We start from the raw sequence: 24,852 nt of genomic DNA, 5'->3' as shown, positions 1-24,852 counted from the left end.
ACATGGGTAGTGAACATGGAGCAGCATCAAAGGCTGGAAAGGGTGGAAATGCGAATGGTTCGGTGGATGTGTGGAGTATCGTTGAGAGAGAGGAAGACAAATGATGACTTGCGGAAGATGATGGGAATAGAGTCTGTGATGGAGGTTGTGAAGAGAAACAGGTTGAGATGGTTGGGTCATGTGTTGAGGAAGGATGAAAGTGACTGGGTGAGAGGAGTGTTGGAAATGAGTGTAGTCGGAAGTAGAGGACGGGGAAGACCGAGAAAAACTTGGCTAAATGTGGTGGAAGAGGAAATGTGGGCAAGGGGATTAAGAAGGGGAGATGCAGAAAACAGGGTAAAGTGGAGAAGATTGTCATGGGGCCCGCAAGGCTAACCCCGCTTTAGCGGGAAAATGGCCTTTAAATGCGTGTGTGTGTGTGTGTGTGTGTGTGTGTGTGTGTGTGTGTGTGTGTGTGTGTGTGTGTGTGTGTGTGTGTGTGTGTGTGTGTGTGTGTGTGTGTGTGTGTGTGTGTGTGTGTGTGTGTGTGTGTGTGTGTGTGTGTGTGTGTGTGTGTGTGTGTGTGTGGAAAGGCAGTACTGCTGACTTTTCTATATCGACAAGGTGAGAAAGGATGAAATGATTCTTCTTTTTGTTAACCTAAAAATTCTTTTTTTTTTTTTTTGCCTGGTGTGTGATGTTTTGAATCGATTGCAAGTTTGTTCCAAAGGAATTACTTTATTGGAAGGGAGTTTCCAACGGAGGTGTTCAAGCAAAAAAAAGAAAGGGAAGACTTCCTTATGGGATGGAGCAAAGGATTTGTGACTGCATTTTAAAGGTTAGAATTTGAAGTTCCCATCAGTGAAAATATTCTGTTGGATCCAAGTGGCCAATTCCTGTACCTTTTTGGTATTTCATTGATATGTGCACCTGTTGAGCACCATTACTGATATTCATTCCGATGTTAAATTGTGATCCAACTTGGTTTTTCTTTCTAACCATAATTGTAGAAGAAAGGACACAAGAAGTACGTACTTCAGAATCATTTTTCATACCTTGTGACACAATCGAATAAATCATTATTCGAAGATAATTTAGTGGTGAAGGTTTGGACATGATGCCTGATATATTGCCATTCGCTAATTCTTGATAATGATCTAAAACTGCTTTCATACTCACAGTAAAAAAAGAGAAGTCTCATTGCTGCATGTTAAGGCTTCACATTCTCGGGGCCTTTCAAACTCCTGGGAGGAATTCTGTGCATTCTTGGTACAAGTGGAGTGAAGAAAGGGGCAGAAAAAAATCCTCGAGTGTCGATTGGGATATTTTTCAAAATGCCTTCTCGTGAATGCAGCTCGTCACCACTGTCCAGCAACTTTTGAAAACATGCTGTGCTTTGTCTCCTCTTTTCAGCAGTAATATATCAGGTATTGTATGAAGGATGTAAAAGATTGCATGACAGGAAAGTCCTATCTTAGCTTGCCACGTCACTCTTTTATTGTGTCTACTAGCAATACAACCCGATGGGGGTATTAAAGGTGGGGGGGGGGTTGAGAGAGGTGAGAGGAGGCAGGAGGGAGGGGAAGCCAGGAAGGGGGAAGAGCGAGGAAGGGGGAGAGGTCAGGAGAGCTATGCCTCACCAAATATTGCAAAACTGGGAGGGAGGGGTGCAAGGAGGGGTGAGAGAGAGAGAGATATGAAAAAAAAAGAGAAAGGTGAGGGGTGGAGGTTGGGTTAGTAAAGAGAATGATATGTTATGCTTCGTGACCGAACACACACACACAAAAAACACTCATGTCAGAACAGCTGTACACACAACAGAGTTTATAAGTCATCCTCTGGCACATCTGCAAAAAATTGATGTCCCAGTTCCAGAAAATTTGTGGGAACATGAAGCAAAGGTAATCACTGTAAATATTGAAGTACCACTCACGTTCGACCTAATGATCCCATCGAGCATGAACATCAAAAACAAAGCGTTCTAACCAGATATCATACTGAGGGACAAAACAAGAGAAGAAGGCATTGCTGTTTGAGGTGTGAATACGAGTGGTTTTGGACTAAACGATGCAGTAATCAAGGAAATGACCAAACACCAAGACCTCAAGAATGAAGTGAGAAGATCCTGGAAGCTGAAGAATGCCAAAGTTGTGTCAGTGGTAGCTGGACCTACAGGAATGATGACAAAGAACCTCACAGAGATATTAAACATAGGGGCAATGCCCCTGGCCATTCACCTGGTAGTGGCTGGGTAAGATAACCAGGCAACCACTGGTAAGCATGGATGACCCACAAAATATATAATGGAGAAGAAAGTAAATACCTATATGGAATTTTTTTAATGCCATGAACAATCCTTGGTACATCATGGGGTGATAAAGGTTGTGGTCAAGTTTCATCGAAATTGTGTGTGTGGTTTCAGAAAAGAAAGCAAATACATATTTTAGGGGGCAACCCCCCTCAGATCCCCTTAGAGTGGCTTTACCACGCAATGCACGAAATGTTGAATTTTTATTTGTATTTATCTCTGCCGAAGTGATGGGTCATATAACGTCATCAAAAACGGGAAATGTCATGGAAAATAAAATTTCACATTCCTCAACAATCCTCTTGAAGAAGTCTTTCATTCAAGCTTCTGGGTCTCAGGATCTGCCATGATCTTTCCTGGGAAAGCCACATTTCCAAATTGGCCTCCAAATCCAGTCGCCGACTGGGCATCATCCGTCATGCAAAGTCCTTCCTCGGCCCATCTGAGCTCCTGACCACATACAAAGCTTTTGTCCACAGCCTGATGGAGTACTGCTCTCCCTTCTGGGTTGGTGCTTCTGCCTCTCACCTTTCTTGGTTTCACGCTGTGGAAACCAAGGCATTTAGGATCATTGGTATCTCCCGCGGTGAGGCTGAGTCTTTGGGCCTCTCACTCTCTCACTGCAGGCAGGTCGGTTGTCTTTCTGTCTTCTGCCGTCTCCTCTCTGATCTCGCCCCCCTGCTCTGACAGCAATATGTCCCCCTCCATATTTCCGCAGGGTGCTCAAGGTCCACAAGCAATCCCTTTCTGCTAAAACTACCAAGATTACAAATCACTGCTCACCTTCACTCTTTCATTCGTCTTTTTTTCTGCCTTTGGAACAAACTCCCACACTCACTTAAATCCCACTCTTCCCTCCAGGTCTTCATAACAACTGTTCACCACCATCTCTTATATTCCCCCATCCAAAACCATGATCTTTTCTACCCCCGTTAATCCAACCCAAACCCACCTCCTTCAAATTCCCTGCTTTCCTTCCTGAAAGTCCTTGTCGTGTAAGGTCCTGAAAATCCCTGTGGTGTCCATCTTGTTTACCTTGTGTACCCCACCCCATCCCTATCCCTTCCTCACATCTTTGTTCCCCACTGTTTTGTCCTTCCCTCTCTCGCTCCTCTTGTCTCCTGCCCCCATTGTTGTGCATGATTTGTGTTAGTTCTCATATGAGCCTCGACAATGTATCCCAAAAAAAAGTGTGAAAGCAGCTCATATCTTGTGTCACAGGAAAGTGGTGGATCTTAATTTTTGCATATCTCTCAGAATGAGCTACACTAGACAAAATAAGGTGCACTTCTTCAATTATTATGGACATTCTAACTTTTTCATTGCAAGTTTTTCCTCCTTTTGACCCTTAACAGATACTTTTGGAGTTTTGATTCTGTCGATGAAAGAATTCTACTCAGATTGAATATGCAGGTCTGGAACAGAGAGACAAAGATAAGTTATCATTTGACATTTATTTGGGTGATTGTATTTCAGGGTTCATCTGGTCGGTTGGTTTGTTGTCCTTTTGCATTATCCATTCTGCAGTTTCATGGATGTATTTTTTTTTTAAGCAAACATAATGCATCTCTTTGGACATGTCTTCAGATTCCAATACTGTCTGACACCCAGCCTTACTTTCCAAGATGTCTGCTCATGGTATTCAGGGATCTCTCGAATGGTTATCAGATTTTATTTGCGAGTATCAACAATGGTTTGCTCTTAATGGATGAAGAACTGTGCGAAGGCTCTGTTTTAGAAATAGAAAGAAACGAGTGAATTGGAAACTAACACATCAGCATCCTCTCGAGCCGTGATATATTGTATTTGTCTCTGGGTGGAACAAGAGAGATGGAATAGGCGTAACGATATCAGCAATGCAGAAAAATTTAAATGAAAACTCCTGCATCCTCCCCTCCAAGAAAATGTCCCTCACCACTCTTGCTTTTGCACAGGCATTGGTCTTCAGCATTTACCATTACATTTAGTTCCACATACTTAATGCCAACACCAAGTCGAATAACTCCGACCCTGCTCCTCCCAGCTTTTCTTTTGATCAACAGGTTCCAATATAACACCACAAACTTGCATTGGAATTCAACTTAAAATTTCTTGTAAAAACTAGTATCAAGTCAATAATCTATAATACACACCAATCGAATTTCAGTAAATGGAGACCAATTTGAAAGGAGCACAATGAAGAGGAAACTGTAACCAGAATCGTCTTATTGGAACAAAAATCATTTTCAGATGTTGAGAAAGGTCAGTGGTTGCAACTATATTGCAATGACCTGGACCAGTCGAAAGAAGATACAGTATATGGACATCTGCAAACCCAGGTACTAAAGGTATTGAAGCTAGCAAACCTGAAGTTGCATCATGAGCTTTCAGAAGAATACCTCAAGCTAGTGTGTTCATCATTGAGTTGTCTAGTCTAGGTTTGATCCCAGAAGGAATAGAATAGTTGCTGCGGTGCTTTGAGGTAAGGCATTACATCATAGTGTTTGCCATCGTTTCAAAGAGGAGATTGGGCTGGTCTGCTGGCATTTCTCTGGTAAATACATTAAAAAAGAAAATAAATAAAAGAGTTGGCCATGCCAGTTGGTACCCTGGCCAAATTCCTGTCCCGATTATACTCTCGAGTAACTTGCTTTGCCCACACAAACCTCAGCATTGCGAATGGTAACCACACAACAGGTGAGTAAAGTATGTCAGGTAAATCCATAACAGATGGACTTACCTTACATATATTTAACTACCCATTGAGTATAAATTATGTGGTTCGTTAAAAAACATTTTCATGAACAATTAGCAAACTTCAATTGTTTGTTTGTTTGTTTGTTTTTTTTATCACATTTATAATAAAATGCAAAGTGAAATGCACGTCAGCAGCTCATTCTTTTTCATTTGTGATATACATGGGATCAGTTTTTAGCTCGCCTGTTCGAAGAACAGAGAGCTATAGCGATACCCCCGGCGTGAGCGTGAGCGTGAGCGTGAGCATGTTAAATTTTTTGTATTACGGAAAAACTCCTCGACGGATTTCGACGAAACTTGGTGGGGGGGTTAGGTATGGTCCAAGGATCATGCCATTAGATTTTGGACTTAGTCCCCCCCCAAAAAAAAAAATTGTTAGAGAAAGAAAAATTTTGCAACTTTTTTTTCAACAAAATTTCGATTTCTTTTTTTTGCATTTCTCCATGCTTTTAGTGATTTCCAACCCCCCCCCAAAAAAAAAGTGTAAGAGAAAAAAAAATTTGCAACTTTTTTTTCAACAAAATTTCGATTTCTTTTTTTTGCATTTCTACATGTTTTTAGTGATTTCCAACCCCCTCTCCCCCCAAAAAAAAAAATAGTTAGAGAATTATAAAAAATATGAATTATTACACTCGTCTTTTAAAAACGATAAATGTTTCAACAGGCGAGCATTGGGTGGCTTTGACACCAACTCTGGTTGTGCAAGACATAACCTGATTTGTAGTACGCAGTAGTATACACTTCCTCTCACACGTTCCCTTTTCAAAGCATCACCTGCCCGATTTTGGCGCAATGTATCTGGAAAGGTTCGGAACAGAACGCCGTGATGCATCACCTTCATGGTGCGACACAACATTTTCCTGCTCCATGCATTTCCATTGCATCTGACACGCAAAGGAAACGCGGCATGCCACAACACAATACGACACAGCCAGAGTGGATAAATTGCACATACATGGAAATGCTATCGTCATTATACATTAGTACTTTAGGTTGTTGGAACTTGAATGTTCTAAGTCTGGCGTTGGCTTGATAGTTAAGGTGGCTAGCTAAAGATCTTAGGGTATTGAGTTTGAGCCCCTGTTGTGTCATTGAAATAACACCAGGTGTGCTGACTCAGCCTGCCATCTTTCAAAGGTTGGAAAAATGAGTACCAGCTTACTGGAACCAGGGGCACTGAATCAGTGGCACAGCTGTGCTTCTAGAAATGATGCAACCAGCAACCACAGGCTGCTAACGAAATAGAAATAAGAACAACTTGAATGTTCTAATGACACTATCCCTCCCTCAACTGTTGTGGGGATACTCTCATATTTTCTTTTCACCTTGTTCTTGAGTTGCTTTGTGGAAGAGTGGATCAGTCATTATTGTGAGTTTCATTCACATGGTTGCTCAGAAAAAGATATCCCATTTATTATGAATAATTTGGATATATTTTTCCCCTGTCATTGTTTTGTACCCATTATAATACACAATTAGCTCCAACAAAAATCACTTTTATAAAAGCTTTTCCGACAACCGTGCACATTCAGCCCAAATCCCAAAAACCTAATGCCAGGTTCGGTAAGTTTATGTTCTTAACACTTCTAGGTGTAAATTATATCAAGGAGAACGTCGGACAGTTACTAGTCGGGTTTCCCCCAAGTAGGCTTGCCATTATACCACAATAATCTCAAGTTGTGCTGGTTATTAACCCCATCAAATTAGACCACTCCGTAGAACTCTCATTACACACTTGGATAGCCAGAGTTAGGGTTGATGATGACTCAGGACAATGTAAATCACAAGTGCACACAGTTTTTGTCAAGAACCACCCAGAGCATGAAGCCTTACCCTCAGCGTCCCTACCTCATGAATTATACTCTCCCCAGAGTAAAGCTCTCCTATAAACTTGGTGATTCTTAATAGAAATGAAACTCCTTCTCAGGCATTAATCTTTTGTATTTGTGCAGCCCAGACATCCCAGAATCTACTAGTAACTAGTGTGTTCTGTTTTCCTGCCAGAGTGAACTTCAACCTCGTGCACGGTGCTCGGAATGTTGGTTAGAATACAAATTTTCTGATAAGTACTTTGAAAATGCAAAAAAACAACACCATCTTTTGGCACGACCACTGTCGTATACTTACACTTATATATGCTACGTTTATGCTTTTGGGGTTTACATTTTCGTTGTGCAAACAAAGATAGAAAATAAAATAAATACAGAACAATGAAATTAGATGTTCCTTTTTAAAAATACAAATTATAGATTCACGGGGGATTCCAAACGATGGAAATTGAGGGGACCTTGACCAACACAGAAAGGAACTAGAACGACACTCATTGGATTAGCTCTGCCAGGCTGAGCAGTTTACGTTTTACGTTTTGTCTCGCACTGCGAGGCCGGATCTGCATCCGGACCTTAACCAAAATCTAATCGGCTTGTTCTCGTCACCTAATAATCTAAAACCCTATTAGCTTAACCTAGTGCCTGGCACTGTGCTGTCTGCTTACCCACCACATCTGTTATCACCTCTAGATCCTTTTGCATCACACGCTCCAAGACTGCCCCTTACATTATGTCGTCCCTATTTTCATTATTCTTGCCCAACCCCAACACCTTACATTTGCTTATGTTAAACTACATATATGCTGATATTTTTTTCCAATCCAATAAAGTATCCAGACTTTGTTGAATCCGATCACCTCTTTCTCTGCTTTCTACCTTACCTCCAAGCTTAGCATCATCTGCAAGTTTGTAAAGCTTACTCTTAACTCTTTAAGGACCAAGGGACACATATGTCCTGACAGAGACATGACAGAAGTAAATAGACACCTTAAATTTATTCATTTAATCTGCATAAAGAAAGTTTTACTCAGTGATTTGTCCTAATATTCAACGATTTATTTGCAGAAACAAGTTCCTGGGTCGTGTTTGACAATTAACGATGCCTTGAACCAAGGGAGCACATGACCTTTGTGATTTTCAAAGAGGACGAATTGTTGGCAAATCGGAAGGTGGAGTCAGCCAGAGTCAAATAGCTCAGAACCGTGGTATTCCGCTTTCTACGGTCAATTGGGTGCTTGTGCAATTCACCAGCAAAGGCAAGGAATTCACAGCTTCCCGTTCAGGTCGACCTGGGCCCTCAGAAAGGTGTCTTTGAGCTGTCACACGGTCCATTGAGAAAACTCCCCGTTGCAAGGCAGCAGATGTTGCAGAGGAGGTCCAAATTAGCTCAAGAACTGCTGTGCGGTACCTTCATCAACTGGGCTGCTTTGGGAGAGAGCAGCTCGGAGAAAATCTCTTCTTAGACCAGCCAACATTCAAAGGAGAAAGAAGTGGGCTGACAAGATGGCCACCAGACCCTTGGAGATTTGGCAAACTGTCATTTTTTCAGATGAGTCCCAATTTGCTCAATTTTCTGAAAGTTGACACATATGAGTCTGGAGAATTCCTAGTCAAGAGTTCTCTTTGAACCGATTGCAGCCAACTGTCAAACACGGTGGTTTTTCAGTGATGGTGTGGGGAACAATCTGGAGCGCTGGTCGGTCAGAGCTTGTGGCGTGTGTTGGCGACATCAACTCCATGATATACACTACTGATCAGAAGTTTTAGAACACCCCCATTTTTCAGTTTTTACTGAAATTTAAGCAGTTCAAGTCCACTGAATAACTTGAAATGGTAGAAAGCAAAGTGGTAACCTGCCAGAGGTTAAAAAAAAAAGCTTAGGTTACTAAAAACTGAAAAATAATGTAAATTTCAGTGTTGCTAAAAAGGCCCTTTTTCAGGGAACAAGTAATGGGTTAGCAACTGCAGCTGTTCTGCAGCAATGGAAGTAAATCGCAGTTCTGCGAAGCCGGCACTCCCCCAAGGCAATAACACCCAACAAGTAGCAGCCCCGAGACAGTTATTTCATTAGTATTCATTCAGTCAGCCCTTCCATTATGTCTCGTGGGTGTATGGGACAAGGTGCATTGCATATGGTTTTTAGTTAGGTGTTTAATTCCATTTGCTATTCCTTCATCTATTTTATTTTACTTTATTCCACACACGACCTCTCCAACACGCATGCATGCACGCCACAGACGAGACCGCACAGCGACAGCCTGATTAGCATACGCGTGCCATTTTTCCGTTCAAACTGTGCACAATTCCCCAATTCCATCATTTCAGACCCTCACTGTAATCACTACGATGCTACAACCTTCGTAAAAATCATCACAAAGCCCTCCTAAAAATCCCCACAGTAACCTACGCTTGACGTTCTCACCAAAACCACTACAACCACTTCAGCCTCCTCACCACAACCCCTTCAACTGCTCCCAACGCTTCATCGTCCTTACCATAAACACCATAGCACTTCACCCACCTCGCCACAACCGCGATGAGGCACCGCTACCACTGTCAGCAGCCTGAATGCTCACTGCCATCCTTTGGGATGCCGGGGAATGGAGGATATTACGGAGCCTTCGAGTTGGAATATATTGGCATATAGCTCGAAGTGCAAGTATGCGCTGGGATCCGTTCAATGTCATCTGGGTAGCCCTGGTGCTCCACTAAATAGAGACCCTCATTTGGAGCCCAGCGCACATACATGATCAGAGAGTGCTCCCAAAAACCTGCAGCCCATGTTAATCCCAGAGCTCTGTTTCGTGGCTGTGTTTGGGGGTAAATGAGGCCATTTTTGGCTTCGGAATCTGGAAAGACAGGGATACTTCTCAGGGAGGCACCTGCACGCCAATAATAGCACTCGGATATGTATACAGAGCATTTTTGATCCGATTTTGGCTCCTCCTTCGCCCAGGCTCTATAAGATAGCTGCAAAAGAGCCAAGAGAACAGTCGTCGAGCCATTGCTGAGCAGTCGCTGAGTCCAATCGCTGAGCAAATTCCATTTGCTAGTCTTTAACAGCTAATGCCAAGGAGTCGCCGAATCATTGCCACGGAGTCGCCGAGTCATTGCCAAGGAGTCGCCGAGTCATTGCCAAGGAGTCGCCGAGTCATTGCCAAGGAGTCGCCGAGTCATTGCCAAGGAGTCGCCGAGTTATTGCCAAGGAGTCACCGAGTCATTGCCAAGGAGTCACCGAGTCCTTGTTGAGCAGTTGCCAGGTCATCGCCAAGTCTTCTGCGCTCTGCTTCATCCTCATTCCTCTTTGCCAGTCTTTGTTCTGCTCAGTCTCCATTTGCATTTACATTTACATTTATAGACGTTTCCACTTGCCATGTAAGCTATCTCCTTAAACGTTCTGCCTCTCCCATGTTGTCTCATCTGCTGTGGATGCACAAATACTAAAAGAGCAACTATAGCTACGCAGTCCCTCATGCTTCCTCTTCTGCACTACATTTTCATCTCATTTACACCTCACTTTCACCTCCCACTCATGCACCATTGACACTCACAGTTTTCTTCCCTCCTCCCCTTCTGAAGCGTCTGGGAAGCGTGGGCCCATTGTCCTCACCAGGTATTGAAAGAGGTTGGAAACACCTCAACCTTCCTCCCGTCTTTCTGCTCTCTAATTTCCTTGGGTGTGTGTCTGATGGGCACCTGCTATGTTAGAATAAAGACAAGATTGTGGAAGTTTATTATCGGTGTGTCTGCTTTGTGTCCTGTCTTGTCTCTTTTTATTTGCATACCTTTTTACCTGCTTGTGAATTAAACCTTTTTTTTGTTAAATTGTAAAATATATTGCTTATGTTATAAATGTACCCAGCTCATTCTGTCTTTTCCTCCATTGGTCCTGCATAGTCCGCACGTCAGTTTAGCCGGGAAGTTCTGCCCCACTAATTTGCTCTTGTTGCCAGTGCACACTCACTGTATCGCTCGGCAGTAATCCGGGTATGTGCTGAGGGCACGAGACCCCCTTGGTTCGGCTATCCACAGTCAAAGTATCACGCGAAGTAGTGTAACCCTGCCAGGATTGGCAGTACCAATCGAAGTTTGTGGTTTCCTCAGGACCAGGTGTTCGGGAGGGACTCAAGTGCTTCCCCTCATGGCAAGCCTCGAACCCCGGATCTGTAACAATATTTTTACTCTGTCTGCCATTCAAACCAAATTGAAAACAAGAAAAAGAGCAATCAGAGTTTGCAAACCCTCACCAGGACTTCTTTTGAGTGGTGTATTTTTGTCGGTTTTCAGGTACATCCAATATGGCTGCCAAACCATTGTGACCTATGACATCATATGTGTGACTCTTTTGTTCCTCATGGATAGGTGGTCATATGTGTAAAGTTTCGCCTTGAACTTTTCAGCCATTTCAGAGAAGATTTTTGAAGGTTAAAAAAAAAAAAAAAAAACAATATGGCTGCCGAATCACATGACTGATGATGGCATCAAAAAATTGTGGACCATTTTATCCCAAGATGACCCTCAAATTTTTTTATACTGATCGGATGTAGATTTCTACATATGCAATTATGACATCATAATGAAGGCAAGCACCTATGACATCATAAAAATACCACACTCATTCCCCCATGAGGGGTGCTCACTCTGTGCCACTTGTACACTCATGGCTTGGAGAACACTTGTGTAAAGTTTCTCCTCGATTTGTCCAACCGTTCTGGAGAAGATTTTTAGAGGTTTTAGGGTAAATTGAATATGGCTGCCAAACGATATGACCAATGACATCATATGTGTGAACCTTTTGTTCCTCATGGACAGGCGGTTATATGTGTAAACCACGATCTGTTCAGCCACTTCAGAGAAGAAGATTTTTGAAGGTTTTTTTTTTAAACAATATGGCTGCTGAATTACGTGACCGATGACGTCATGGATTTTTTTTTTGTGGACCATTTTATCCCTAGATGACCCTCAAATTTTTTCTCACTGATCAGATGTGGCATTCTACATATGCAATTATGACGTCATATAACGAGGGCACCTATGACGTCATAAAATCACACTCAATTTCAATTTGTTTCTTTGTACGGTTTCAGATATACAGAGGTCCAAAGTTTTTCTGTTTTTCCAATATAGCTGGCACACGACGTGACCTATGACGTCATAATTATCATTGAAACATTCTAAATGAGTAGTTGCGCCAATGGTGAAAATTTCTTCTCAATCTGACAAGCAGTGATGGAGAAAAACACGCAAGTTCTGTGCGGACAAACAAACAAACGGACAGACAGACAAACGGATCCAAATGCAATACCCTCTCCGAATCCTTCAGCGAGGGTAAAAATAATTACAAACAAGAAACCCCCTGTTTTAATGTTGTCATAAAGGACACAAATAACAGGCACAAATATCTAATGTGACGTACTGGATGGGATGGTGTAAGTGACACAGTGTCAATGGCAGTAGTGGAGATTGGGACCATACTCTGTGTAGAGCGTTGGTGTTGCTTAAGCAGTCTCCTTGGCTATTGTGCACAATCCTGGATGGGTCGCCACTCCAACACAGGATGCCAGCAAGCTGGCACTCATTTTGCCAACATCAGAAGGATGACAGGCAGAGTCAACCCCACCTGGTATTAATTCAATAGCCAAGTGAGATTTGAACTCAGGATGCCAGCCCACCACCCTAACCATTAAGCCAACACCAGGCATACCATCGAGAGATCGGGCCAAAAACGATACATACTACAATATCTCAAAAAGTTGTGCACAGATTCGGATGAAACTTGGTGGATAATTTTGGTAGGTGACAAGAACAAACTGATCCAGATCTGGCCTATTAGTGGGATACAAAACGTGCAGAGCATTGGTGCTGCTTAAGCAGTCTCCTTGGCTATTGGGCACAATCCTGGACGGGTCGCCACTCCGACACAGTATACCAGCATGCTTGTTCTAATTTTGCTGACCTCGGAAGGATGACAGGCCGATGGCAGTAGACTCTGGGATTAATTTACCTTTACGATTTTTACAATCCTTATTTTATTTAAATTAAATTATATACAGTACTTGAACACTGTAGAACACAAATCGAGTTATTGGCACTTCGAAAACCCTTCTGTTTTGTCGTACTTGGCCAGGTTAAATAGGATGGTGTGTAAGGGTGATGTATAAGACTGCTTCAATAGCACTAAACTTCTGCAATGTTTTTTATGATCTTTAAAATCATTATTTTATTTAAATTGAAGTATATATACCTGAACACTGCACAGGGTAAAAATGTGGGATGAAGTGTAATCCCGTAGGATTTGTGTGCTAAAATGGTTTTTTTTTTTTTTGCACTTTTAGTTTGATTTGAAGTCTCGATGTTGAAAAATGATGGGGTTCAAATTTTCCTATCCCTTGACCTCATTCTGGAGCCCCCGTCTTGTGGGAGCACACGGTAGCCCACCCACTGCCCCCCCCCCCAATCTGGGATTGAACTCATGTTTTAGAAATGTTGTTTTACTTTGAGGAACTTTTGGAACATGCTAATGCTGGTTTTTGTTTTTGGTTTCAGGTGAGAGATTCTAATCATCATGTCAAGCAGTGTGTGCATCATCTGCAATTAGGGTGCTACCCCAAGCAAGAGACTGGTGAATAACCCAAATATGTTTGAAGATCGAATTGTTTGCTGTAATAAACGATTATCTTTGGGTTAGCTTGATATGAAACAACCTGGTGACCGCTTAGGTAGCTTGAGTGAAGCGGAACACAAACATATGTGTTATCATACTGAATGTCGGAAACCCATCGTCAACAAGAGCATGATTGAAAGGCTCAGAGGTAAGTGAATCCGGCGTCATTCCCCTGCATGTTCTTCTCTGGAGGGCCTGGGTGACCTTCCAGTACAACTGATTCTTCCCACCCTAAAAGGACAAAAATCACACCAAAGGCACAGGTGTGTTTGTTTTTGTCCTCATGATTCTTCAGAACCTCTTCATTGCGTTTTTTTTTCAGACATCAGAGGTGTAAACTTCCAGGAGATAAAACTCAAGACTCAAGATGACCATTTAAGAACTTGTGTATCTGAGTTAGAGAGTGCCGGGAATGCTTCTGCTCTTGAAAAGTAGGATCAAAGGAAATGCTTGCGTTATGTGCAGCGCACCTTCGCTCCTTAGATTACAATAATTCCCAGCTCATTCGTTCTGTATGTGATGAACAGCTGCTACTCTCCATTCAAAACACCCTCTCTGACGATGATGTTACCCTATGGTGAATGATGCATACTTGTCAATTTTGAAGAGGTATCAGGTTGAGGTTAATGAGAGAAAACTTCCGCAAGCATCTGAAAAAACTGATATCTGAACGGCTTCCTCATGTCCAGTTCATCAAATCGCTACGCAAAAATGAGCCTGACAATCTTGATCTCCCAACAGCAGTTAGAATTCCTATGGAACTTCCGTCTACAATGCTGGATAATGACGACACAATTGCCCACTTGAAGAGCATGGAAAACATTCTACGAGAGGAGATGATGGAGTACCGAAACTGGTCATTCAACAGTAGCTTTGAAGACTTTGAGAATCCACCGTCATGTTCTTTGACCGTCATGTTCTCAAAGTTTCTGGAACTCGCAATGAAGAAGCAGATAAAGTTGTTGACATCGCTTGCCACTTTTCATCCAAAATACTCAAACTGATCATCGGGTGAAGCATCAACCAAAGAAGGAAGATAGGTTTCAGCAGACTGTCCAGACACCTCTCTCAATTGGCCTACCCCATGTCTCTCAAAGAGATTCTATCTTGCTCAAAGACCAAAAGTAGACTGACAACCATGTTCACTCAGGGTTTGCTTGAAAACTTTGCCAATAACAGGGCCTTCAAGTTAGTTGTTGTGTATAGCTACAAGATAAAGGGATACGACTACGCACTCGGAAGAGGGCATACCTCCGCCACGTAATGCCTGATCCACGAGACCATATAGGGCCAAATACATTTATGAAATATCATGATATACGCTACTATATCGTTTTTTAACCTTTTTTCTGTTACTGTTTTCACCCCTGTCTGTTTGTTTGTTTGTTTGTTTGTGAACAGTATTACGGAAAAACTCCTGGACGGATTTTGACGAAACTTGGTGGGGGGATTAGGTATGGCCCAAGGATCATGCCATTAGATTTTATACTTGGTCCAAAGTCCAATATGGCCTCTATGGTGGCCATTTTGAAAAAATATTTGAATTTTTGTTTTTGCATTTCTACATGTTTTAATATAAGTGATTTCCAACCCCAAAAAACTAAATTTGTTAGACAAAAAAAAATTTTTTACAACTTTTTGTCAAAAAAAATTCGATTTTATTTCAAAAATATTTGAATTTTTTTTTTTGAATTTCTACATGTTTTAAGTGATTTCCAACCCCCTCCCCCCCCAAAAAAAATTTGTTAGAGAAAAAGAAACTTAGAAATTTTGCACCTTTTTTTTTCAAAAAAATTTCGATTTATTTTTGGGCATTTCTACATGTGCGTCGATCTAGTTTAGTTTATTCAATCGTGGTTCAGTAGAGTCTGATCCGTTTTGACCTACAATGAATAGGATATCAGGTTCACTTAAGTGACCCAGCAGTATTGGCGGCGGAGGTTTTGCACTCGACCGAGTGCTCCCCCTCCAGTTGGCCCTGTATCTCAATGGTGAAGGATCATTTTAAAATTTAAATAATTCTCGTATCCAGATCCACATTCGGATCTTCACCAAAATTGAATCAATTCCTTCGTGTCACACACCAAACGTGTCCACCAAGTTTCATCCGAATCGGTCGACAACTTTTTGAGATATCTTGCTATATATCATTTTTGGCCCCATCTCTCAATGGTGAAGAATCACTTTAAAAACTCCTTTTTAAAGCACTTTAATCGGATCCGGATCCAAATATTCACCAAAATCTAATCAGTTCGTCCTTGTCACATACCCAACTTCTCCACACAATTTCATCCGGATCCATCCACAACTTTTTGAAATATCCTGTAGACAGACAAACAGACAGACAAACAGACACAAGGGGGACGTAACCTTCACCTTCGGTGGCGGAAGTTACAAACCCAATAATAAAGGTGTGCATTGTGATTGGTATTTTCAGTTTTTATTTCATATGTAGCCTTGTGCAAAAATCGCTGGATCATCCCATCAGATGGTTCAGTTTAGGTCGGGTCCCTTGAATTTACACTGTGTAGATCGCTCATGATGTGTCATTTATTGACTCGTCTTCATTTAAATAAAATAAAATAAAATCCCACAAACAACTCATAATGTCGGACACGTTGAGTTCTTATTTACTTACCCAAGATAAGCGCAAGTTTATTATAGGGAAGGTGAAGGTTAATTTTAAGCGGAGCTAGTCCCGAGGGATCAAAGTGTGGAAAGCATCGCCCAGAAGGAGACCCAGGGAAAGGAAAATTTGAACCCCATCATTTCTCTATAGTTTGACCCTAATTCAATACAGAAAAGCAAAAGAAATCAATTTTAACACGAAAATTCTACAGGAGCTACTTTCAAAAACACTTCATACTTTTTAAGAACTATAACATGTTTTATGAACTCTCTCGTGTTAGCAGTGGCTACAGAGTATGAGGAAGACAGAATGAAAGATAAAGAAATGGGGAGTCAGAAGGAGTATCCCCCTGCCAAGTTTATCTATGTACATTGTTTTAAGGATGTCATAAAGCACACTGCCACTGTGGATTTTGAGGAGGGGTGGGGGGGGGGGGAGGAAGAGTTTGCATGTTTGTAGATCTTGAAGAATTGGGATGAAAAGTAGAACGAACAATAAAAGTATGAAATGTTCGTTTCAGTAATATGATGTTTACATAACAGGGGTATGCTTTTGAAAATTTCATTGGATGTCGCATAATTTTGAATCCGACGACGGCAGTCACTTTTGCTCACATTACGAAGCACCTCTCGAAATCGCTTCTTTCATTTGCTGAACGGCTGAGCAAGTGGCTTGCACAGCAGTTACTACAAAATGGCTAACTTGGCAAGCGAAAGCAACCTGTTTGCTAATGGAACACACCCCAGGGTTTTCACTTTCCTTCTTCACTGTCTGCAGCAGTTTCATAAAGGGTTCTTTACTTTCTGCCAACAGAGCAACAGAGTGGTATCCTCAGCATACCTTAGATTGTTGATGTACATCTTCCTCCAATCCAGATTCCAGCCTTTATGTCATCCAAGTTTAATTTCCTCATCATGTACTCACTACACAGATTAAACTAGTAAGGGGAGATAATACACCCCCTGTCTGACTCATTTTACAATTCCAAACCATTCTCTCTTCGTACTCTCATCTTAATGTAGCTTCTTGTTTTGTGCACGTGCTTATCAAAAATGTTAGGTGCTCCATCATCCCCATTTCTCTCAGCTTAATCCACATCAATTCATGCCCAACACAATCGAAAACTTTGCTATAATCTATAAAACAGATACACCTTCCTTTGACATGCCCTTGTTTTTCCCATGATCAACCTCAGATTCGTGATTTGATCTCCACTACCTCTTGCTCTTATGAAACCTGCTTGCTCAACGGGCATTTCTCGCTTCTTGAAGTCCTCTATTCCTTGTTGAATGATCTTCAATAATATATTGCTAAAATGTGAAATCAAGGCAATGGTTCAGATATTTGAACATTCTCTTGGATCCCCTTTCTTTGGCAATGGTATGTAGACTACTTTTTAGGTTCCACCTTTTAGGCAATAAATTCCTGCTTCAGGTCTGTGCACAGACAGCTGTTAAAATTGTGATTGCCTCCTCTCTGACTACCTTAAAGAGTTCTGTTGGAATGTCATCGGCACCTGGTGCTCTTCCATTTGCCGGCTTTTTCAGGGTTCTACGTACCTCACATTCTATCACCATTTGTTCTTGCTCATATTATCTTTCTTTGAAGGTTGCCATGTCTCTTGTATAGAGTTTGGTATAGTCCTTCCATCTTTCTCCCATCTGTGTTGTTTTTTCCATCAGATTATTTTTCCTATTCACTTATTAAGGATGAATGTAATCACTAATTTCCAAAACAAAATCAGCAATCTTTGAAATGTGCACTTCAGTTTTTATTCACTGTGGATCAAATACCATAAAGAATTTAATTTCTTATTTGTTTTGACGACTCTAAAGGACCTAGCTTATATCATTGGATAATGGCATTTCGTCACTTAATGTGTTCTCTTGTGAACAGGTACATATATGTGTGTATATATATATATATATATATATATATATATATATATATATATATATATATATATATATATATATATATATATATATATATATATATATATATATGAAGCCTGGTGTTGGCTTAGTGGTTAGAGTGGTGGCTTGGGATCCCAGGGTCCTGAGTTCAAGCCCCGTTGGCTGCTGAATTAACACCAGGGGGTTGACTCAGCCTGTCATCCATCTGAGGTCGGCGAAGTGAGTACCAGTGTACTGGTCCCGGTGTATGCCCCGGTTAGAATAGGTATACCATATCCCTGTGTGTCGTAAGAGGTGACCAGGGTTGGCGTCAGGAAGGGCATCCGGCCATAAAACATTGCCTCAAGAAAAAGCCAAACCCCTGCACAGCAGGGAAAAATGGCTGTAAAAACGGTCAATATATATATATATATATATATATATATATATATATATATATATATATATATATATATATATATATATATATATATATATATATATATATATATATATATATATATATATATCGTTCAAAGTTCGGCAAAGATAAACATGTTCACGGGGTTTGCTGATGTTCCGTTGATTACAAGTCAAATTGTAAACCTGGCGCAGGAGGCAGGTTTTGAAGAGGTTGATAAAGAGGACGTGGATGACTTACTGGAGTCTCATGCAGAACCCTTAAGCAATGAAGATCTCATGGAGTTGGAACATCAGTGGGCTCTTGAGGAAGAAGAAGAAAAAGATGCTGTGACACCTTCATCCAAGCATCTCACCATGAAAAACCTCAGCCAAATCCTCAGCTCGTTTGAAAATGCCATAGAATTTATCGAGCAAGATCCAAATCTTGAAAGGAGCACTGATTTTAGCTGTGTTGTTAATGATGCCCTTTGTTGCTACAAGGAACTTTATGCAGCAAAGAAAAAGAAAGCCATCCAGCCCACTCTCCACACATTTTTCAAGCCAAAAGATGCAGCACCAATGAAATCCACCATCCAGGATGCTCCTTCAACCAGCTGCCAAGAGACCGTTCCCGCTGGTGAAGAAAGTGACAGCACAGTGTCAAGTGAAGAGGGGGACGAAGGAGGGACAGTGTTGGATCTGCTGGGAGAGATGCTGAACCTGCCTGCACGTCGAGGATTCTGCCGTGAGAGAGACGGCAGCACGCAGAGAGAGGCGAGCGTGGAAAAGGAAAGAAAAGGTGATTCGACGGAGAGAGAAACTGAGAGGACGGAGTTGGGAAGTCGGGCTTCAAGGCGGGAAGGCAGGAGAGGAGACGACGGAGCTTCTGACAGTCCCTGCTCACACCAACAGCTCGACACGTTTGCCGATCCGCTTGCCGGAGCCCGGCACCTCGATTTGGGCCTTGTCTGGAGAACAGGCCAGGCCTGGATTTGTACGCTGGACCTTGAGAGAAATCAGCTGAGGACCATCGTCGACCTTACGTGGGGTCAGAGCGCATGGAGACCGCATGCGGTGCGGAAGGAAAGAGTGCGGCGCCGCCATCTTGCCACGCGGCGCGTTCGAGCTGGGGCTCGAATCCGTGAACATCCGCCTGTTGCGAGCAACATTCGTGCTTTTGACACTGTCCTCTCGTCCATGAAACATCACCAAGTACTCTGTCTTGTCTTGCATGCATGCTGTCTGTCTGTCTTTGTCTGCACGTGTTGTATAAGGCATATCTCAGTCGGGACCCCATCGAAACCTGTCGTCCGTAGTTCCCTAGTTAAGAACGGGTTAAAGATTGTTAATAAAAGCATTGTCGTGAATGTTTTGCTTGTGTCGTGTTCCCCGATGTTCCCCAAGAAATCCGATTGATTCGGGTATGAAGTAACACCATTGAATTACTTCGTGTCGCACCAATAGATACGCCTGATTCGTAAAAAAAAAAAAAAAAAAAACTGCTGAGGACTGTGATTGCCGACACAGCTCGAATCCCGACACCGCGGAAGCCATTAACAATTGGTGTCTGGAGTGGATTGAGAATCCCTCCATCGTGAATCTTTAACAACTGGTAGTCAGGAGCGGGATATTTGGACCAGTGGTGCATTTCGCACCCCGGACATTGGTTACGAGAAGCGAAAACAAAAGAAAATGGTCCAAATTTGATTTGATTTTATGCTTGAGCGGATCGGAGGAAAAACTTGCAAATTATAAAGAAAATGGCGGCGCGGCTCCACCTTGGCACGACACGAAACGGGAGTGGGCTAATTTTCGCGCAGCGAACGGCACAACACGAGGTGGAGGCTCCCAGCCACCGGTTCAAACCATGTGGTCGCGGCATGCGCCATGGCGGGCATGGCAGGACGACTGCGTGAACATTGGCAAGCTTCAGACACAATTGGAGGATGCCTTGGAAGAGGTAAGGAGTTATGAGGATTAAATAGAGGAATTGAAAATTAAATTGGACGAGGCACTACGGCAGGCAGATGAGGTTCAGGAGGATTATGTGCACGGGGAGTCACAACAATTGGCCGATGCACAGGAACGAATTTGGGGGCTGGAAGAGGAATTAGCCAGCACAGTCGAGGAACGACATGGAGAAACGTCGAAAGCAGATTGGTTGCGTGGGTTTGTGGTACATGAGTTGAGGGAACTGAACTCTCGGGATAGGAAGAACTTGGACGAAGAATGGAAAAAAAAAGCTAGAAAAGGAAAAATGTGAACACGATTTGGAACTGAAACAACTGAAGGAAGGGTTTACCTGAAGGTTGGAACATGAGAGGAGCGAACTGAGCAAAAGAATAGAGGAGGAGCAAATTAGTAATTCTCGGGATAGGAAGAACTTGGAGGAAGAATGGAAAACAAAGCTAGAAAAGGAAAAATGTGAACATGATTTGGAATTGAAACAACTGAAGGAAGAGGTATGATCAGGCAATCAGATAAGAGAAAGCCAAGAACAGAAGATAAAAAGAGGGGAGAAATATCTGGAGCAAAGGAAGGAAGAATTATTGGAAAAGTCGAGACAGTTCAAGGAACTACAGGAAGAAATGAGGAAAGTAGAGTGGAGTACCTATGAGTTGGAACAAGAGAAGAGCGAACTGAACAAAAGAAGAGGAGGAGCAAATTAGGAACTCGCGGGATAGGAAGAGCTTGGAAGAAGAATGGAAAACAAAGGTGGAAAAGGAAAAACGGGAATTGGAACTACTGAAGGAAGAGGTAAGATCAGGCAATCAGATAAGGGAGAGGCTGGAACAGGAGATAAAAAGAGGATAGAAAAATCTGGAAAAAGGAAGGAAGAATTGTTGGAAAAGTCCGAACAGCTTCGGGAATTAAAGTCCAGGGGAAAATGTACTGGCACATGAACTGGAAATTAACAAGGAATACAGAAAGAGAATGGACGAATTCAGGGAGGAAGCATACGAAAGAGGTGCGGAGATGAGCAAGAAATTAGGGGGAAAAGCTTCCGAGTTACAGAAACACCAAAGCAAAGAGAGGGAATTACAAAACGAACTGAAGATGTTAAGAGAGGTAAAAAAGAGAATGGAGAATGACACATGAAGGAACCACACTGTGCAGATCGAACAGTTAGAAGCCAAGGCAAGACTAAAGAATGAGATGCAAGAAAGAGTAGTGAAACAACAACGAATGAAACTGGAAAGGGAGATCAACCAATTGAGGGAAACGATGAGATTGGAGAAGGAAGAACAAGAGAGACAGTGGGATAAGAAACAAAAAGAACAAGGAATGAAACAAAAATAAGGACAAGAACAACTAAAGGAGAAAGCAAGGTTGAAGTACGTGTTAGATAGTGAAAGAACGATGAATGAAACGGGAAAAGGAGATCTGCCAATTGAAGGAAACGATGAGATTGGAGAATGAAGAACATGAGAGACGGTGGGGTAGAAAACAAAAACAATATGAGTTCGAAATTAACCAACTCAAGGAGAGAGCAAAGTTGGAGTCCACAGAGATGGAAAAACTCCGGAAAGATAACGAACGACTCGAATGGAAAAGAAAATGGAGCCAGGAAGTAGAACAGCACAATAATATGGGATGTGTGATATCACCACAGGGAGTAATGTTAGTGGTGCGGGACTTGATTGACATCACTCGTCGGATGACACCACAATGAGAGCAAACCCTGGTGATGGAGACATTGAGGGAGCATACGGGGTTGTTGACGAATGAAATACATTTTGAGCAGGTCCAGCATGAGGAACTGACGGCCCCGGAGGAGTGTGGCGAATCAATGATGAGCAACCTGCTGGAGCGACGCGACCAGACAGAGGTGACTCTGGAACGAAGCAGGTACGTGGGTACATGCATACATGATGCGGACGATGAGCTTAAGGTAGAAATTGAATTTTATGTTAACGAAGAGACTCTGTCCGATGGGGTGCACGTATGCGTGACCCTTGAAGGTGTGTGTGGAGTTCCTGTGAACGAATGCTGTGAGCCCACAGTCCAGACTACAGCACCGGTATGTGCTGCCATGGCCGAAGTGTGTGTGGGGATTCACCTGGCGGTCGAGAATGTAGCCCTGGAGTGTGAGGCAGTTGGTCAGTACACAGGCAAGGTTGAAGGTGTGGAATGTCAACACATAACCTTGGAATGTGTGCAGCCTGCTGTGTGTGGGAGTCCTGAGCATGGAATGAGTGGTGACATAGGAAATAGGTTTGAGGTGCAAGGGGAAATAGAAATGCCACCAAGACAGAACTTGAGCCAGGGACGGAAACCATAATGGACAGCTCCGCATGGGTTCTTACAGAGTTGGAGGTGCTGCATCCAGGAGCAGACTTTAGAAATTGGATTTAATTTCTCTATCACCCTCACAGGAACTTTGGAGTGGAGTGCAGATGAGTAGTCGGCGGCACTGGTGTGTGTCACTTTGTCTTCGGACCTTTCTGAGCACACGAGTGGTTTAGCTTGCTGAGTGGGGTTTATCTGTCTTGAGAGAGTTGTGGAGGAGAGGGGGAGGCCATTCCACCGATTGGGGTTTACCTGATTTCCGTGAACCCTGGAGAAGAGGGGGAGGTAGATCACAGCCCCCATTGAGACGTGACCCCTTTGAGCCGTGGCGGAAAGGCGGCGGGGTCATGTAATGGGTAATGAGGGATTCGTTTCCTCACTCCCCTTCCAATGAGCCAAAGAAGCAGGCCATATGGGGTATGTGAAAATTTTGATTGGAAATTGTACCGAAAGTGATTGCAAATTGGGAGAGTACAGAAGTGCATAAGAGTGGCACGGGTGGATTTGGGAGATAATCAAAAAAAGTGGTGGAGACATTACAGGCAGAGCATTAAATGCACCTGAAACAAGTGGATGACAAAGAGTGGCTTGTTTGAGGGAGGATTGAAATGCCTGGTTGGAACCATGCAGAGGTTCCATGGGGCTGCTGAAGAGATTTTGATGTTTCGTTTAAATTGTTGGAAATAAACGATGAGGGCAGTATGGAGGAGGACAGCCGACGACGGACGGAGAGACAAATTTATTGGGGTTTGATGAAAAAGTGTACCAGTTAAATTTGATGACTAAGTGGGATCCGAGGGACTGGTGTGTTTTTGTTTTCACATAAAAGTGAAAGGTGTTGGATGGTGTTGTGGACTGGGTGTGCGGCACTGTGGAATGAATGACTAAAGTGTTTGGGTGAATGGCGTGATTGTGCAGATGAGGAGAGTGAGTGCGAACAACGTACCCTGTTGGTAGGAGTCTCTTAACCAAGTTAGTGTAGGTTAGGGGGACTTAGAGGATTCGACATGGATTCTGGCTGCTGTTCCTTTGTGCAGGCGGAGTGCAAGGGGTAGGTGCAGGCTAAGGTATGGGGATACTGGCTGGTGGTGTGACATGGTATGGGAAGTTGGTGAGTTGGGAAGCAGGGCAGCAGGGCTTTGGGGGTTCCTGGCAGGTGAAGGCTGTCAGAGGTGCCAGGAGAGCAGCGTAGGGTTCAGTGCCAGGAGAGCACGGTAGGTTCAGTGCCAGGAGAGCACAGTGTAGGTGCTATGAGAGCACAGTATGGGGGCTAGAGAGAGCCACCCCTTAGTTAGGAGTGCCAGAAGCACGCTCAGGTGAACCCCGAGGTCGCTGGGGGCGTCCTCCACCCCCGATTGGAAGCAAGCAAAGAAGCCTAGTAGTAGTCACACTCCCCAGCCAGCGAGTTATGCCTGGCACCACCAAATGGAAAAAGACAAATAAGGGCCTTGCCAAGGTTTAATTGAGTGGAACAGTGTGCCAGATCGGGAAAAATGGGTCATTAGGATCATTCTAGCCATAGCATAGTTTGTTGCATTGTCTCGAGCTAAAAGTAAATGGTTCTGTTCGATGGACTCTCCTCCGCACCATTCATGTGTGACACCTGGTACGAGTAGTGTTGATGGGAGAATTTGTTAACAAGGGCCAGGCTAGGTCACCCTCTCCAAGTGCCAGAGAGGCCACCAGTATGTCATGAGCACACATCCACGAAGATAACAGTTGAGTAAGAAACACACCATCCTGTCTGTAAAAGAAAAAACAAAGAGAAAGGAAGAAAAAAAAAAAGAGAACTTAACCAAAACAAGTCAGGCAAGGAAGGTTAAGGGTACACACTCTATCTCACCTGGTCTGAGGTCATCACACCCATTTGCGTCCTCAAGAACGCCTCCGAACTGCATTTGTTTACCATCGATATCACCATGCCACCATTGCTGTGTTAACTGCTGTCCAATGCAGGGCTTGTTGCCTGCTGCTGCTTGTGAGTAGGCCATATGGGCTGAAGCATTTTTGTGGGCCATTGAGGCCAAAGTGCTTTTGTGGGCCGTTGTGGCGTAAGATTCATGCCATTTTGTGGGCCGTTGCGGCCGAAGATTCATGCCATTTTGTGGGCTGAGTGGGCC

General features: G+C 43.0%; 1 long non-coding RNA gene across 2 annotated transcripts in view; it reads left to right on the top strand.

Moving 5' to 3' along the window:
* The first annotated feature begins 404 nt into the window (after positions 1-404).
* The window catches only part of LOC147015240 (uncharacterized), a 44,321-nt gene continuing 19,873 nt past the window's right edge, over positions 405-24,852 (top strand). For both annotated transcript variants that reach the window (XR_015050251.1, XR_015050250.1), the window contains exons 1-3: positions 405-817; positions 3,643-3,700; positions 13,399-13,474. This is a non-coding gene — a long non-coding RNA (uncharacterized LOC147015240). The remainder of the gene's footprint in view (positions 818-3,642; positions 3,701-13,398; positions 13,475-24,852) is intronic.

This window comes from Eptatretus burgeri, chromosome 12 (assembly GCF_056783735.1).
Source record: "Eptatretus burgeri isolate ZD-2024b chromosome 12, Ebu_testis_v1, whole genome shotgun sequence".
In the NCBI taxonomy this organism is placed as follows: domain Eukaryota; kingdom Metazoa; phylum Chordata; class Myxini; order Myxiniformes; family Myxinidae; genus Eptatretus; species Eptatretus burgeri.
This window is presented reverse-complemented; position numbering and strand designations above follow the sequence as displayed.